This window comes from Chelonoidis abingdonii, chromosome 2, assembly GCF_003597395.2.
Source record: "Chelonoidis abingdonii isolate Lonesome George chromosome 2, CheloAbing_2.0, whole genome shotgun sequence".
Classification (NCBI taxonomy): domain Eukaryota; kingdom Metazoa; phylum Chordata; order Testudines; family Testudinidae; genus Chelonoidis; species Chelonoidis abingdonii.
The window spans coordinates 251,509,852-251,528,668 of NC_133770.1; the positions used below are offsets into that span (position 1 = coordinate 251,509,852).

General features: G+C 38.6%; 1 protein-coding gene across 2 annotated transcripts in view; it reads left to right on the top strand.

The window, feature by feature from the left end:
* The window catches only part of RALYL (RALY RNA binding protein like), a 620,330-nt gene that overhangs the window by 284,795 nt on the left and 316,718 nt on the right, over positions 1-18,817 (top strand). The gene's annotated exons all lie outside the window — the stretch shown is intronic.

Here is an 18,817-nt window from a genome sequence, read left to right on the forward strand (position 1 = left end):
TCGCTTGCTGGTGGATTCTCTGCAGCTTGAGGTCTTCAAATCACAATTTTGAGGATTTCAATAACTCAGTCATGGGTTAGGCGTTGTTATAAATGTGTATGGGTAGGGTTTTGTGGCCTGCCTTGTGCAGGAGGTCAGACTAGATTATCATATTGGTCCCTTCTGACCTATGAGTCTGAGTCTATGAGTATGGCCACTCTTATGTAAACCACATGCAGTGATGAGTCATTCCTGTGCTAAGCTCCAGTCAATCCACAAGCCAGGAGCTGGTCTGATGACTCTCAGGGCAGGAATATAAACCCCACACAAGAAAGAGCAGCTCAGTCTGCTTGAAACTGTTCTCTTCCTGATAGTGTTGACAGCCTCCACAGACCTCAGTCTAATCCAGCCCTCCTCCAGCTCCTGTTCCAGCCTTGTTCCCAGTCCTGTTCCAGCTGTGCCCTTGCTCCAGCCTAGCTCCTAGCCCTGCTCTTGTTTTGTTCCAAACCCACTCCCAGATCCATTTCAGATTCCAGATCTGACTTCTGACTCCAGTGCCTGGCCTGCTGCCATCATGGCACTTGGCCTGACCCTCCATGTTTCTGTATCTGACACCTTTTTATGTTTGCTGTCTGTGAGAATCCAAGTTTTACTGGCATAAATTTTTCTGGAAACTAAACTTCAAAGATACCTGAAGGAATGTTCACAAAAAACACTTAAAGCACTTGCCTGCTCATCCAATGAGGGAACGAATAGTTATATGTGATAACATCATAAGAACTTAAGAATGGCTATCCTGGCTCAGATCAGTGGTCCATCTGGCCCACTATCTTGTCTTCTGACAGTGGCCAATGCCACATGTTTTGAAAGGAATGAACAGAACAAGGCAATTATCAAGTGACTCATCCCCTGTCATCCACTCCCAGCATCTGGCAAGCAGAGGCTTGGGGACACCCAGAGCGTGGGGTTGCAGCCCTGACCAATTTGTATTATAGCCATTGATAGACCTATCCTCCATGAACTTATTTAATTTTTTTTAACACAATTATAGTTTTGGGCTCACAACATGCCCTCATAATGAGTTCCACAGGTTGACTGTGCAATATATGGAGAAGTACTTCCTTGTGCTTGTTTTAAACCTGATGCCTATTAATTTCATTGGGTGACCCTGGTTCAAGTGTTATATAAAGGAGTAAATAATGCTTCCGTATTCACCTTCTCTACATCATTCATGATTTTATAGACTTCTAACACATCCTGCCACAGTCATCTCTTTTCCAAGCTGAAAAGTGTCAGTCTTTTTAATCTCTCCTCATAGGGAAGCTGTTCAATACCCTTAATCATTTTTTTACCTTCTCTGTACCTTTTCCATTTCTAATATATCTTTTTTGAGATGAGGCAACCAGAACTGCCTGCAATATTCAAGATATGGGTGTACCATGGATTTATATAGAGGCATTGTGATATTTTCTGTCTTATTATCTATCCCTTTCCTAATTTTTCTTAACATTCTGTTAGCTTTTTAGACTGCTGCCGCCCATTGAGTGGATGTTTTCAGAGGACTTTGCCAAGATCTTTCATGAGTGGTAACTGCTCATTTCAGCCCCCTCATTTCGTATGTACAATTAGGATTATATTTTCAAATATGCATTACTTTGCCTTTATCAGCCTTGAATTTCATCTGCCATTTTGTTGCCCAGTCACTCAGTTTTATGAAATCTCTTTGTAACTCTTCACAGTCTGCTTTGGACTTAATTATCTTGGGTAATTTTGTAGTATCCACAGACCTTGCCACCTCATTATCTACCCCTTTTTCCAGATAATTTATGAACATGTTGAGCAGCACTGGTCTCAGTACATAGCCTTAGTAGACCACGCTATTTATCTCTCTCCATTCTGCAAACTGATTATTTATTCCTATCCCTTTTTCCCTGTCTTAACCAGTTACTGATCTATAAGTGGACATTCTCTCTTATTCCATGACTGCTTACTTTACTTAAGAGCCTTTGGTGAGAAATTTGTCAAAGGCTTTCTGAAAAGTCCAAGTACACTATATCCACTGGATCACCCTTGTCTACATGTTTGTTGACCCCCTCAAACAATTCTAATAGAATGGTGAGGCATAATTTTCCATTACAAAAGCCATATTTACTCTTCCCCAATATATCGTGCTCATCTAGGTATCTGATAATTCTGTTCATTATTATAGTTTCAACCACTTTGCCTGGTACTGAAATAAGGCTTACTGAGCTGTAATTGCCAGGATCATCTCTGGAGCCTTTTCTAAAAATTGGCATCATATTAGTCATCTGCTACAGAAGCTGCTCTAAGTGAAAAGTTACATATCACAGTTAATAGTTCTGCAATTTCATATTTGAGTTACTTCAGTACTCTTGGGTGAATATCACTTGGAACTGGTGACTTATTACTGCTTAATTTGTCAATTTGTTCCAAAACCTTCTCTGCTGACACCTCACAAGGTACAAGTAAACAAGCTCCTGAACAGTGAATGCTGAAAATCAAATGCAGGTTTTCATGATTGAGTCATATTGGCAAAAATTCTCAAATGCTCACTGAATAGTTTCAAATAATAAACACTGAGGCAATCACAGTCAGCTGTTATATTGTCCACAAACAGAAAAAAAGATGCTCCCTGGGATTTTTTAAAAGGATTACATAATAGTGGCCCCACTGAAATCAATCAATCTTATTATGGACTTCAGTGAGAGCAGATTTAGGCCAATAGTAGACCCTTTCAGACACCCCACCCACTAAATCAAATCTTAGAGATTATGGTAATAGGCAATATAGAAAAAATTAAAATAAATAGAAATTAATGGGATAAATTGTTCATTGCAAATTATTTGCTGTTAGTAGTTTCTACTGCACTCGTTTTTTAGACATTTAATGTCCCTTCACTGTGATGTACAAGTTTCAGAGTAATCAATGAAGTGAATTATATAAAAATAAAATTCATTGGGGGTTTTCTTGACTGTCAGAATTGTCAGATATACTGCAGCACAGGGAGATCAGATGAATAAGTATCTTCTAAATGCATTAACCTATGAGGACCATAGTGCCATTTTTCAATATCTAATAAATAATTTTAGCTTCAGGAACCTTGCCAGGTGCATGTAAAATGTGCTGGATTTTAATGTTTTGTTTTCTATCGCTGCTTGTAAAATCTTGCTGACAGAGCTTTATTTCTGGATGTATTTTTATTTCCCTTAAAAATAAATCAAAATCCACTTTGTACTTCAGAATTGCAGTGGAAACACTTTTTTAAAACATTGTTATTCAGGGGAGGAGAGGTGGAGTGTAGCACAAGCTACATCAGTATTACAGGTTCAACTTATTTTCCAAGTTTTAAAAATATAATGCAACATAAGGGCCCAGTCCCATTTCCACTGACACAAATGGGGTAGGGGAGAGAGAAAATCTCCAAGAGTGAAATCCTGATGCAATGAATTCAATGGGGCTTTATTTGCCATTTATTTAAGTGGGGCCAAGACTTCACCCCCATTGACTTCACTTGGAGAAGGATCAGACTCTAAATAAAACAAGCCAGATTGTGCCATCCGGTTTTGAACAGAATAACCTATTGACTTTGATTCTTAAGCAGGGCACCTCATTAATGTCATTATTTATTGTGCCTAGAGACCACCCAAGCATGAGACCATTATGTTATGCACGGTATAGACACAGAGTAATAAACAGTCCATACCCTAAAGAGTTTAGTATAAATAGTCAAGGCAGATACTAGGTAGGGACAAAACATACAAGCAGAGCGAACAGTGAAATGACAACAAACCTCATGTTAGTGCCACAGATTTGTGTGTGTGGGAGGGTGTAGTTAGGAGAGTATTAGCTAAACAGACATTGAGGGGAAGGAAACAGGGAAGTGCAGAAGAGGGAGGGGATGAAGGATGAGGGATGAAGATCAGGTAGCTGAGGTGAAAGCTAGGCAAAACAGACATTTAGCACAGGTGAGAGAATGACCCACATTAGTGGGAGATACAAATGAGGAACCAAATACTGCTTAGACTTAGGGCATGTCTACACTAGGAGCATGTTACTGGTATGGGAACTAGCAAAGTGGCCCTAGTGTGGACACAGCTATATGAGCAAAACTGCACTTTGTGCTGGTATGGTAAAACTGTGCCCTTCAAGCAAAACAAACTCCAGTAAAAGTGCATTTGTACCGATATAGATGTATCTACACTGCAGACTTCTGCCAGCACAGCTCAGCACACTTCTTCACTTCACACTCCTGACCAACATAGCTCTGCTGGCAGAAGTCTGCAGTGTAGACCTGGCCTTACTCAGCTGAACTGATCATTTCCACTTCAGTGGGGCTGCTTGTATGTGTAAGATGAGTAGAATCTTGTCCTCAGAGACAACTGTGCTCTTAGATGCCTAGATGCACTTCTAATGGAATTAGTATCCACTTTGAACCTTATCCATTAATTCCAGTACAGACATTTCTCCCCTATTTAAATAGATCTTTTGCCACATTAGAACTGCAAGATCAGAATCTTTAATATTCGTCAGGAAAAACATGTGTCTCTTTCAAAGGTAGAATGTGAGATGCAATATCTTTCTCCTTTTTGTCCAGCATGTTCTATCTATCTGCATTAAATATGGATTCAGACAAAAAATCCTGAATCCAGCCTGACAACACTGTTTTAATAAAATCTCAACCAAAGGTTTTTATTAAAGTTTATAAGTAATGCTGTGTTTATTAACTTGGATATTCTACCATGACTGAATAGCCTTAGGAAAGTCAGTTTCTAGCTGCTTGGTTTCTGACAAGTAGCTGAAATGATTACAAAAGCATTTAATTAGAGAAGCGACTTCAGTCATTATGCTGTGGCATGAGAGATGCACCATATAGGTAGGAGAATCTAAAATCTGTGCAAAATTCCAGCTTCACTGAACCTCATGATAAAGTTTTCATGAAGACATACTCTTAAATTAAAAATAACACCTGTATGAAAAAAATGTACCTGTTATAGGCAGAAGTAATCGCTAAAATTATGGAGACTGAAATACAATTGTGCAAAATACAGCGTCTTTTTCAGTTTGCGTGCTTTTTGTATTTGGCAACAGCACTTTGTCTGTGGTCAGTTTTCACTCTTTTCTTGTTTGTCTGTCTAGTTTTTGCTTTTTTGCTGTGTAGATCTTTCTTTTACAAGGCAACAGGGGAGCAAAACATTTTTTTAAAATTATGAAAATTATTATAAAACCATAAAAGCAGCAAAGAGTCCCGTGGCACCGACTAACAGAAGGGTTAGAGCATGAGCTTTCGTCAGTGAATACCCACTTCGTTGGATGCTCCAATACTTCTGTTAGTCTATAAGGTGCCACAGGACTCTTTGCTGCTTTTACAGATCCAGACTAACACGGATAACCCTCTGATATAAAACCATAGATATTGCAGGGATTCAGGGCACATGTAATACCTGAAATTGCTTTTAACAGCTTGTTTTAAGTTAACCTAGTTATCTTGGGTCCTTATATGCCTCTATTACTGTAAGTTCTGAATCTTTCACAGTCTTTAATGTATTTATCCTCTCAACATCCCTGTGAGGTGATGTGCTATTATCTCCATTTTACAGGTGGGAAATTGAGAGATTAAGGGCCACATTTGCAAAAGGTATTTAGATGCCTAATGGTGCAGATAAGTGCCTAGTGGGATTTTCAAAAGCACCTAACTGCTTTGAAATCAATGGAAGTTAGGCACATAAGGACCTACTGGGATTTTCAAAATTGCCCGTCTGAATCTTTAAGCACCAAAATACCTTTACAAATCTGTTACTAAAATCACACAGGAAATCTGTGAGGGTGCAGGGACATGAAGTCAGTTCTTCTGAAGTTCATGCTAGAACCCTACCACTCGATCATCCTTCCTCTCTAACATTCATTGGATTTCAGCTTGATGAAGTCCTTTTAGTTATTTTAGACTCCTGTCAGATCCATCCTCCAGCCTACATTTCTTGCCTCTTTTTTCCTGTCACCAGCAGGATACATGTTACAATTGTAGGTAATAATGATTATTTTGTGTGACCAAGCAGCAAATTCTCTATGAATGGGTAAGGTAGGCCCAACGAAATGTGCAATTTGCATTAGTTTCTGCAGGTGAGTAATTGCAGATGGCTATTGTATATAATTATTGGTGAGGAAATGCCATTCAAAGAAATTTTTGGTGAAGAATTTACTTATTCCTTCAGCAGCAGTTGAACTGGGTTCTAGTCTCAAACACTCAAGGTATGTCTAAATTAAAAAATTAGGTTGATTTTATAGAAGTCGATTTTTAGAAATCGATTTATACAGTCGATTGCGTATGTCCACACAAAGCACATCAAGTCTGCGGAGTGTGTCCTCACTACTGTAGTTAGCATCAACTTACGGAGCAGTGCACTGTGGGTAGCTATCCCACAGTTCCTGCAGTCTCCACTGCCCATTGGAATTCTGGGTTAAGCTCCCAGTGCCTGATGGGGTTGGTTTTGGGTACATGTCTTCAGTCCCCCCTCCATCCATAAAAGCAACAGCAGACAATCATTTTGCACCAGACACCAGGGTGATTAGAAAAGCACAGCAAGGCGTGCTGTGCATGAGAGAGGCTTTGAAAACCAGTGTCATGACTGGCCAGGCTTTGGTGTGAAAGTTGTGTGTGTTCCTCTGTGATGCAGACCCACCCCCTTTGTTGATTTTAATTCCCTGTAAGCTAACCTCCCTCGCCCCTTCGAAATAAAGTAACTATTGTTTTGAAACCATGCATTCTTTCTTTATTAATTAAAAAAATGAGATAATGGACAAGGTAGCCTCTGTGGGATGGGGGAGGAGGGAAGGACAAGGCCACATTGCTTATAGTAGCCACATTAAAAATCAAACTGTTTGAATGACAGCCTTCTGTTGCTTGGGCCATCCTCTGGAGTGGAGTGGCTGGGTGCCCAGAGCCTCCCATGCCATTTTCTTGGGCATCTGGGTGAGGAGGCTATGGAACATGGGGAGGAAGGTAGGCGGTTATACAGTGGATGCAGTGCAGGTCTGTGCTCTTGTTGGCTTTTCTGCAGCTCCAACAGACACTTCATCATGTCCGTTTGCTCCCCCAGCAGATGCTTCATCATGTCCGTTTGCTCCCCCATTAGCCTCAGCATTGCGTCCTGCCTCCGCTCTTCGTGCTCACTTAATTCTTTCCTGGTCTCTGCCACTGAATGCCTCCATGCATTAAGCTGTGCCCAGCAATGTGGGAGGACTGCATGAGCTCGGAAAACATGTCATCGCGAGTGTGTTTTTTTTGCCTTCTAATCTGCAATAACCTCAGGGACAGAGATGATGGGGGAGTTGTCATGGTATCTTTTCCCAATCTGAACCTTAGAGTCCAAAAAATTGGGGTACCAGCATGAATTTCTCTAAGCTTAATTACCAGCTTAGACCTGATAGGCTGCCACCACCCAAAAATATATAGTGTTTTGGGGCACTCTGGTTCCCCCCACAAACACCCCATGGGGCCCAGACCCAATTTCCGTTGAGTCTCACAACAAAGGGGAATCAAACATGTCTCCTTCCCCTCCTTTCTTTCTCCCATCTTTCCCCGCCTGGGATACACCAGGAAGTCACCGTGCTGTCAAACCCTGAATCACAACACAGAGAAGTCAGGTTTCCTCCCCCTTCTCCCCCCCTCCAAAGGCTTTCCCTGGTACCGGAGAGATAGACAGGATTCAACTCCTTGAATCTTAAAACAGAGGGATTCCACCTCCACCCCTCCCCTCTTCCCCTCACCCAGAGGCAATACAGATTCAAGCTCCGTGAATCTGAAACAAAGAGGAAATTTACCTTCCCCCCCCTCCAAAGTCCTTGGTGAGTACAGACTCAATACCTTAGCATTAACAAGAGGTAAAAAATCAATTAGGTCTTTAAAAAGAAAGTTTTTAATAAAAGAAAGAAAAAGTAAGAAATTTCTGTAAATACAAGATGTAATATTACAGGGTCTTTCAGCTTATAGAAAATGGAGAAAAAGCCTCCTCCAGCAGCAATACAATTTAAAATACTTTCAGACAGATACACATTTGCAAATAAAGAAAACAATTAAAAAAGACTAAAGCCGCCTTTATCCTGATCCTTACTAGAATTAGAACAGAGGAGATTGTTTTAGAAAGATTGGAGGAATCTGCTTGCGTCTGGTCCCTCTGAGACCCCAGAGAGAACAACACACACAGAACAAAGAACACACACCCAAGCTTCCCTCCACCCAGATTTGAAAGTATCTTGTCTCCTGATTGGTCCTCTGTTCAGGTTTTGTTTGTTAACCCTTTACAGGTGAAAGAGACATTAACCCTTAGCTGTTTATGACAGGAGTGTAGAAACATTCTATGCTCTAACATTCTGGGGGGACTGCATGGTCACCTGTGCTGCTGAGTTCGCCACGCTGACCAAACAGGAAATGAAATTCAAAAGTTCCCGGGGCTTTTCCTGTGTATGTGGCTAGTGCATTGGAGTTTAAAGTGCTGTCCAGAGCGGTCACAATGAAGGCCAATACCCGGAGGCCAATACCGTCAATTTGCATCCACACTACCCCAAATTTGACCCAGCAAAGTCAATTTTAGCACTACTCCCCTCACTGGGGAGGAGTACAGAAGTCGATTTTAAGAACCCTTTAAGTTGATGGAACGGGGTTGGTTGTGTGGATGCATTCATTTTTAAATTGATCTAAAGTGGCTAAATTCTACCTAACCCCGTAGCGTAGACCAGGCCTCAGATACCACAGGGATGTGGTATAAGATGTGGAATAGAACAGGAGTTAAATTTTGCAGTTGATACTCTGTTCTTGCTCTGGGGTGGAAGTAAGTTTCTACAGCTCATAAAAGAGTATAACTTGTTTTCCTCCTCATATCTGGCTGTCTACTCTGACCAGTTAGTAGGAGGTGGAGACAAAACTCTGCCCCTTTGTGGCCATTCTTACCCAGTTGCTCACAAAGAATGTTTCAAAGTGTAAGGATGGCGATCCACACAAGACCTGTACCCTGTTGTGTTCACAGCATGCAGACCTTACATGGAAAACAAATACTGTTGCTGAAAGGTTGTAACGTAACAATACTTTAATTTTCCTTAGAATTCAGAATGATAACACACAAGAACCTCAAAACACACAGACAAACACAACTCACCCTAGTTTGCTTCAAGCTGTCTCCAGACTGGTGAGACAACCCGGATCACATGGCTTCCCTCAGAGCCTCCTATCCTACAAGCATGATCAGAAAATCAGAAAATCCCTCACATTTAAAGTGATAGCAACCTGTTTTCAATATACCATAGACCCAAGATCCAGGGGTTGGTGGAGAGGGCTTACTCCTCAGCTCAGCTGAGTAAAACAATGGCACAATCCCACATTTAGCAACTTTTCCAAAATTATTGGTGGTTGAGCTGGGATTAGAAATCAAATATGCTTGGCTCCCAACACTGTCCTTTGTCTTTTAGACTATACCTTGTGTCTAGGGGTTATTAGCCAAAGGGATTGTGGGAACCAAGAACAGTTCCAAATATATGAAGGAAAACAAAATATTGGAGAGAAAGTAGGACCAAGGGAAAGAGGGTAAACAAGAAGGGGAATGACATTATGGTTGATTGTAAACTGTCTATGATACTGAAGTACTTTTAAGTATCTGTATTTAACATGAACAGTAAAATAACAGGTTGAGACAATGAATCTATGAGGAAGACTGTAAATACAGTTATAGATTTACAAAGCATGTAAAATACTTGGAACAATTGTACATGCATAAATCTGGGGGTGGGTAGCTGATATGCAGGATAATATATTAAAGAAGTTAATGACAATTATTTCTGAAGAGTTGTGAAGAACTGAAGATAAGAGTGAATAAGAGAAGAATAAATATAGCACTAAGTGTAAGGGACCAGAAGCAGGCGGTCTGGCCTAGCAGTTACAGCTGAGCTGGGTTCCACACATCAGGGACGGTAGTTAATGAGCAGGGATCAGAGGAATCACTAGAGTAGGGTTCAATAAACAAGAGTTGGGGTAAAAATCAGATGGGGGTCAGAGAGTGGAAACCAGAGGTAGTACCAGACTGGAATCAGGAGGCAGGAATCAGGGTCAGGCTGGGATCAGAGACCAGAGATCAGGAGATGAGATTAGGTCTGGAGTTACAGCAAGCCCAAAATCTGTGATGTTGCCCAGACAACTTCCTGGGGCACCCTTTAGGGTTAAATAGGGTAGTTGGCCAATCAGAGGGCTGCAGGATACTGATACCCTGGGTCCCTATCTCCCAGACCTATTCCTGCAGCACCTATTCTCCACAGTGCTCCCTATCTGTAGTTTTGCATGGACTTCTGGTGGCACTGTGGGAACATCAGCTGTCCCAGGCATGGGATCTAGTCCCTGCATCCTTATGCTAAGCTTCAAAAAGGAACCCTGGCTATTCTTTTTCCATCAACCTACTAATGCCGAAGCATTTTGCTTTACAAGTCACTAGTTAGTCTCCACAATAGCCTTTTTAGGTAAGTGATTTTGTGAGTATTATTACTCCCACTTAACAAATGGAGAGGCTGAGCTAGAGATATTAAATGAGCTGTCCAAGGCCGTGCATCTAATCAATGCTGATTAGAACTCATAAGCGCCTAACTTCCTGCTTGGCACCATTGACCATGATGACTCTCAAATCTAACTTCAATTCCTAGTAAAATAACATAACAAATATTAAGGGCCAAATTCTACCCTAATTATAGTTACTGGAAGTTTTGCCTTTGACTGCAGTGGGATGAAATTGGCCTAATTAGATGCTCTGTAAACAGCGAATAGATAACTGAGCCATGAGCAATTAAAAAAACAAACGGGTTCTTATAAGAAACAAACTTTTTTCAATGAACCATTTGATGCAGTGTCTTAGAAAATGTTAGTTGAAGAATAAATTCAAATTGGCTTGGGTATGAACATTGTCACATAAACTGACAACCAGCTGTAGGACATGACAAATTAAAGCAATGAGGAATGACAAGCCATTGAGTTGTAGGAGAGTTGCCTACTGGGATGCCACGGGGATCATTATTAGATCTGTTTTTATTTAATATCTTTAATTATTTGGAAGAGTTAAATTTGCACATGATACTAAACTTAGAGGTTACAAACATCTCTGAGAGCAGAGAAATCATGTAAAAGATCTTTGAAAGTTAGAAATATGAAAACAGAATGAGATTGAGCTTTAACCTATTCAAGCTAACATATATGAGGACAGCTAACACCAAATACAGATATTTAACTGAAGGGAAAGCAGTAATGTCAAAAGAGACCCAAAATTAAAACAGCAAATTTGACATGAATTTGTCATGTGATATGATAACAAAAAAGCTAATGACATATTGGATGCAATTTGTAGAAGCAACAAGTTACTAAAAAGAGAGTGATGCAGTTGTCCCCCATCTATACTTTCTGGTATCATTGCACCTACAGTCAGAAACTGCATTCAGTTTTAAGCACCTCAGTATCAAAGATTTTATTAAACTGAAGGAAATTCAGAGAAATGCAACAAAAGTGATAAAGAGGCTAGAAGGAATGATTGATGAGGAAGTATTAAAATAGCAAACTAGACATCATCTTACTAAATGATAAGTAAAAGGAGACAGGATAACTGGCTACAAATATAATGGCTGCCACTACAAAAGTGCCTCTGTTTCTCCCCAGCCCATGTGGCTAGGGAGAGAGGAGCCTGCTGATATCTGGGTCCAGGGATATGTGGAGCAGGAGGGTACTTCCCACTATCCAGCTGGCCCTCTGCAGCCCCTTGTTCCTGCTTGGTGTACTCTCTGGCCTTTGGGGGCTGACTCTTTCATTGTCCTCCATTTTTGGAGTGCTTAAACTATTATAAAATAAATTTATTCACAGAAATAGCCTAGAATATTTTTCTGTGTGCTATGGTAAATCAGCATGTATTACATAAAGCCCAGATTTATTAGAATTGATGTTTTTATTCACCTTATCCAGAGAATGATAAACTGCTTATCTCTTTGAGAAGAACAGCAGCAGCGGCAGACCATGTGCAATCTACTGTCTTTTAAACCCCTTCACTTTCTTCCAGGCTTGGCAAGAGTTGATATATTTTTTATTGGTATGATTCTTAGAACTGTTAACATGAAGGGAGCTTTGTCCATGTTATAGACACAATGTGTCAAGCACTTCTTAAAAATAATTGAAAGAGAAAGCTGTAAAACCAAAATAAACAAACTGTATTAGAAAGGTCTGATCCAAAGATCATTGAACTCATTGGGAGGCTTTTCACTGATTTTAATAAGCATTATATCAGACCCAAAATGTTTTGATACTAAGGGTATGTCTCCACAGCAAAGAATAATCCACAGCTGGCCTTCTGGCAGCTGACTCGGGCTTGCAGGTCTTGGGCTGCGAGGCTGTTTCATTGCTGGGTAGACTTCTGGGCTTGAGCTGGAGCCCAGGCTATGCGACCAAGCCCATGTTTTTCTCCCCTGTGTAGACATACACTTAGTGATTTAACAACAGGTGGCCTCCTCTCAGTAACCAATTACTCTTTATTTGTGTACCATAGATACAGTAGCTTATTTTAAATTAACTTAAACCAAAAAGCAAGGCTTTCCCAAGCTACATATGCCAGATTCTTTTTCTTTTTGTCCAAATAAATCTAAAATTCTTTCTTTCAGCAGGTGAATAAAATGTTATAGTGTTTTATCACTGACTAACTTTAGCTGAGATAAAACAATTTTAATGACTAATTAAAGTGAATTAACATAAACATTGAATTTTGTTCATAAAACGTTACTGCCATTGTATGGTAAATCCATACTATAGGATATTTCAGCCTAACAAAGGACAGTTAAAATATTTAGATTGCAGTTTGAATCACTAATAATGTTGTCACTATTGTTACTGCTTAAATGCACATTTTCAGACATTTAGAAAGGAGGGGAATTTCATATAGAATAAAAAGAACTAATACAGTTTTGCGATATGTTTTTTGCTTTCCAGTGATAAACATTTATTCTTAATATTTATGGACTCTTAATCCTTGTAACAATGGACACATGCTATGAATTGTGACAAAACATTGACCAACTGTTAGCAAAATGCTAGCATGGCAGGATTTATGGAACCATGAATTTCAGTCTTGAAAGCAGAAGAGATTCTAGAGAATATTCAGATAAAGATGTTGTCTGGCCCTGATACTAGTGATTTATGTCTGGAAACTAAGAACATGTGAGGAAATGCTACATTTTCCCCATTTAAGGATGGATAGGACAAGAGGTCACAAAAATGTTGTCTAATTTCCCTGGTATGGAAACCCACACAAGTCCTAAAAAAGTAGATTTTTAAGTGATTGTGTTTTTTAGTATTTTTAATATTGTGTAGTAGTCAAAATTTTAATGAAATTGACAACCAGAAATTAAGTAGATCTTTGTTCAGGTAATTTTATTTCTATGGTTTTTGTGCATTGAATAAGCCATGAAATGTCATGTCTGAAAAATCTGATGGCTTGAACCAAATAGGATAGAGTTGTTTAGAAAACTCACAAATCTTATTAACCCCATCTCCTGTCTGAAGCCTGTTGGGGTAATCAGTTTGTTTTGCTGAGGCTAGGTCCACACTTAAAACGCTACAGCAACACAGTTGCAGCACTGTAGCTGTGCAACTTTAGTGCTTCAGTGTAGACGCACTACAGCAATGGGAAAGGTTCTCCCATTGCTGTAATTAATCCACCTCCTGAAGCAATAGCTGGGTTGGTGGAAGAATTCTTCCATTGACCTAGCACTGTCTACATCAGGAGTTAGGTCTGCATAGCTACATCTCTCAAGGATGTGAATTTTTCACCCCTTTTAGGACCTGGTCCTTCAAAGACTTGCTTACATGCTTAACTTTGAGCAGGCGAGTAGCTTATATGCACGAGGTTAAGCATGTAAGTAAGTCTTTACAGGATTGGAGCCTTATACTGTAATTTCTTTGGGACAAAGACAGTGGGTAAAATCCTGACCCCACTAAAAGCAAGGGCAAACTTCCACTGATTTCAGTGGGGCCAGGGTTTCACACAATGCCTTATTTGCCATGCATACCTATTCTCCCTGTTTAAATAATAGCAAATATATATTATTCAAAAATACTGTTCTAAAAATATTCACTTATGTTCTTGATCTTGTTAACTACGTGTTTTAGGCACATCAGAGGCCATGGATTTACACAGATTTTAAAAATCAGCCTCTTCTTCACTTCGCTACGAAGACCTGACATTAACATTTTGTGTTGCATATGCAAATATTGGTGTTATCATCCCATAGACTTACTGAAGAGCATTTCATGCATCCTTGCTAATAGATATTTGACCTCAGATTGATTTCAGGGCTTTGGTAAGAGAAGGGGAACTTATTTTCAACTACTTTCTTCTATTCTATAATCACAATTATACATGGAAGCAGTTTTATTAATTTATTTTGGATTTTATAGTTTTTAACTTATTTTCAAAAAGCTTTTCAGTTTATATCTAAATTCTAAATTGTACTTCCTTCCTTCCTGAATTTCTTCAATGAGCATAATTCTGTTCCAATTGAAGTGGGAGTTTTGCCTGCGATTTACAACAAGCAAGCTTTAACAAGCTTTTCTTACAAAGAAAATAAGACAAAGATATAACAATCCAGAGGGTGGAAGCTTGTGGAAATATCTGTTAAAAATATTAAAGACAAGATGAGAAAATTGTTTGTGAAACTAGAAACTTTCTTACTTATAAAAAGATCCTGGGGCATGATGCAGCTTCAGTGGAAAACTTTCCACAGACTTCCAATGGTGTTTGTCTGAGCCTGTAATTAGGTGTAACTGGATTGTTACTAATTGGTGGCAGTGGCCTAGTCTGCATAGCTTAGTGAATCAGGGCAACTTCGGCTTCAGAAGACAGACATATTTTATTTTTCATCGACATTTTGTAGAACTTTAAAAGCTGATCTGGCAGAGCCCCACTCACTCTTTTACGGCAGACAGCAATTACACCATGACAAAGCTAAAGTGAACTGCTGCCACTATCTTTCAAACTTAACACTATATGTAGATTGTAGCTGTTGCCAGGAAAGGCCATATTTATCCAGGGTGTAACTCCAGTAAAGTCTGAATGATTATTTCCATGGAGTTAAACCAAAGATAACTTTGGTCCCAGTTGACAAAATATGTATTCTAATTGGCTGACTGGGTCTCTTTGGTGAAAATCTAAACAGTCAACAAATAGCATTTGTAAGTTTAGTTTGCTGATTGCTTATCACCAAAATAAAATATTACTACACAGAAACTGAAGGTGGCCCTTTAAGAAACACTGAGGCATGATAATAAGATGTGCAGATTCATGCGCTGCTACAGTCTGTGCAGTGCACATGTAGAGAACCTCTGTTTCAGTCCTATAAATCAAATGTCTTTCAAAGTACTACATTCATGTTTCTTTTTAATATACAAAGAAAGCTGTTATGAAAGTTCAGGTGCCAAAACCCAGATGACGTGAACTTGAATTCCCTAGGGGATCTATACATTAGAAACTTTGTCAAACTGTTCTGAATTGCCATTCAATTGAATAATAGATGACAGAACATTTTTATAAAGTCAGAAAGTTGTGTGCATTTATACTACCCTATGAATAGCTTTTTAAAAAAATATAGTATTACAGTTGCTAAAGAGAGAACAGAAGATAAAACAAAGGAGATTGCATTCATATCTACATAAAATAAAATTATAGTAGTCTTTTAGAAGGGAGGTTGAAAACTACTAAATTAGAGAGGGTTATGATTTCAATTTACTAAAGCATTAGTAATCTGCATGGTGAGGAATGATTTTAGTTCTTAAGTCAAGTAAGGTAGTTTAGGGGTTTATTATTACTGGTGAAATTCTGATTCAGTTTCAACATAACAAAACAAATAAATACATTTCATAAAAAGTTGTGTACTTATTGTGAATAGGCTTTTTGAATATATATCTCTTATGTGGCAGACATATTTATGACCACAGCTGGTATGCACAGTAGATATTTGTAAAACTGATATGGTAAGAAATTAACAAGATGATTGAGTTATATCTTATTAAAGGCTTCAAGGAAATTAGATCAACTCAAATACTATCTTCGCTTCCGCAATAATTGCAAAAAGTAAATGGTTTTATTTTTCTGTCAGTATCAAAGCTTAGGCAGATCATATTTGCAATTCTATAGATAAGAATACAGATGTGCTGAGTACAATTCAGTTTTCACAAATGGATATTGTTAGTAGAATGCAAAACTTACCATAAGTTCTTTATCATTGTAATGGAGAATCTTGTCTGTGTTTGATTTTGTGAAATATACACAGTTTTATTATACATAGCCCAACAAGGCAATCCAATCTCAATTGCACAAATGTTAATATTATTCTTACTCTTTGAATTTCAGTAACACATTTTACTGACTCTTTGTTTGAATGTGAGAGAACCCACCGGACAAACACTTTTCTTTTTGACATGAAACCGTACTTTGCAAAGCAAATTCTAGTTACAGGACAGAAAGATACAATGTCCTATTCAAACTCTATTTAAACTACTGCAGAGCAAAATTGGGTGTAAAATGAAAATGGATTTTTTTTTCTCCAAAAACAAAACTCTCATGTCAAATGGCAAAACAACAGGGGGGAGTTAGAACATAATATATTTTTAATGTCTATAGACATAATATAACTTTTGTTTTCTTTTTAATTTTTATCCTTTTTACTGTCAGTTTATTATTTATTTACATGCTGGAAGTTCCCAGAGACTTCAACCCAGATCATAAATCGTTGTGGTAGATGCTGTATAAACATAACAAGAAACAAGTCCTGCTCTGAAAAGCTTATAGTCTAAACAGACAAAGTACGAAAGGGAAACCTGAGTCACAGAGAGATGAAGTGACTATCCAAGTTCAGACAGTAAGTTAGGAGAGGAGGCAGGCCATTACCCTATCCACTGGGCCATACTGTCTCCAAGTAGCTTTACCAAAATCATTGTAGTTAGTTACTGCAAACTTAATGGGGTTATCACAGATCTCTTAGCTGATCCTATCTAGCCACCATTCCACACCACCGCTCCAACTTGAATTGCTGGGTTTGGATGCTGCAGTGTGGAGGGAAGGGTGGTTACTTTGATGCTAATCTTGCCATACAATGAAGCAAAGGCTTCTTTGGTTAAGGCTACTTCATTGGCTTTTGTAGGCTGAAAGTTGTGTGTTCTGTTTATGTGTCTTCAGGAAAGGATCCGTTTGGAATTGATGTGATTATAATAAATAATAGTCTTTTGTCTAATTATAAATTCTTTTAATGTCATATTATTAAGTATGTTTATTGCTGGGGAAAGGTGCCTGACTGATTGTTTGTATTGTATGTGTGTGTTCTTTTGATAAATCAAGTACTTTGTTTTCCTTGGCTTTGAAAGCTCAAGCTTGCTAGCATGCCTCAACCATGATCACACCATGAAGGTAATTAACCCGTGGAACAGTTTACCAAAGGTTGTGGTAGATTCTGCTTGACTGGCAATTTTAAAATCAAGATTGGATGTTCTTCTAAAATATTTGATCTAGAGATTTTTTGGGAGAGGGTGGGGAATTCTATGCCATTTGTAATGCAAGATGTCAGACTAGATAATACTAATGGTCCCTTCTGGCCTTAGAATCTTTAAGACAACATCTAGTGAATGGGACTGAATCAGTTCCTGCTAAGAATGCCAAAACTTGTGCTAGTCAGTGTAATGGCTCTTTTTATGAGGATGTTTTTGTGCCCTAGGAATTGTACTGAGTTCAATAACAATGGTTTCCTTTCTTCTAGCTCTAACTTAATATATGGTAGCTATTGATTTAAAAAAATTATACTTGTGCTAGCTACTGTCAGTCTTTAGGGGTCCAGAATGGAGGTCAGTATTCCTTTTAATCTTGAGAAACGAACAGTGCTTTAACTGCAAGCAGTTTTTAGCTGGAGTACCTTCTCACATTATGCCTTGCTTGAGCTGCTATTGTGATATGATCTGAACTAAAATATGACTAAATTAAAACAGAGCAATAACAAAGTAGTTGTAAGAGATGGTATATTCTTAATTACTATATGAATGACCTCATATTTATTAAAATTGATGTTTAATATATATGGATGCTTTTGACCTTGTATTGCTTAGTATAGCTGGAGAAATTTCAGCAGCCATATGGAATACTCATTCTACGTCCACTTAAGTGATAGCAGGTGTAAATGCAAGGAAAAGAAGCTTCAAGCATGAATGATTTGCATATCATACTTATTAGCCTCTTGGTTATGAAATATTATCAAAGTTAGGTGTATCTTATTTTTAAGCATTGGGCTGCATGAGCACAGGAAGTCACAGCTGCTGTTTTGATGGGACCAAGCATGCAATGTATTGATGCTGCCCCACCAGGCTAGGTGATTTGTAAAAATAAGGGCATAAAGCTACAATCTGAAGCCAAATCCTTTCCTAGTGTAACTGTACTGATTCCAGTAACATTACACCAAGGCTGAATTTAGTTCATTGCCTCTTCAGAAAAAAATACACTGTTTTTATTCCATAAAGATGGTCTGTTTTCATACTTTGTCATTCTAGGTGAATTAGCCATTTGTACTTTCTCTATATTAGAAAATTGTTATATTTCTAATAAAACATATTGATTATGGTAAGAAACTATGAACTGTACATAACCTGCTCTGTGCGTCTCACAATGGTCAATGGTATTCAATGATATTTAATGGTCAATGGCTGACACTTACAAAACAAAGGCAGAGAAGTCTTTCATTGTTAGAGTTTGTTCTCTACCTAGCCTCGAATATTCAT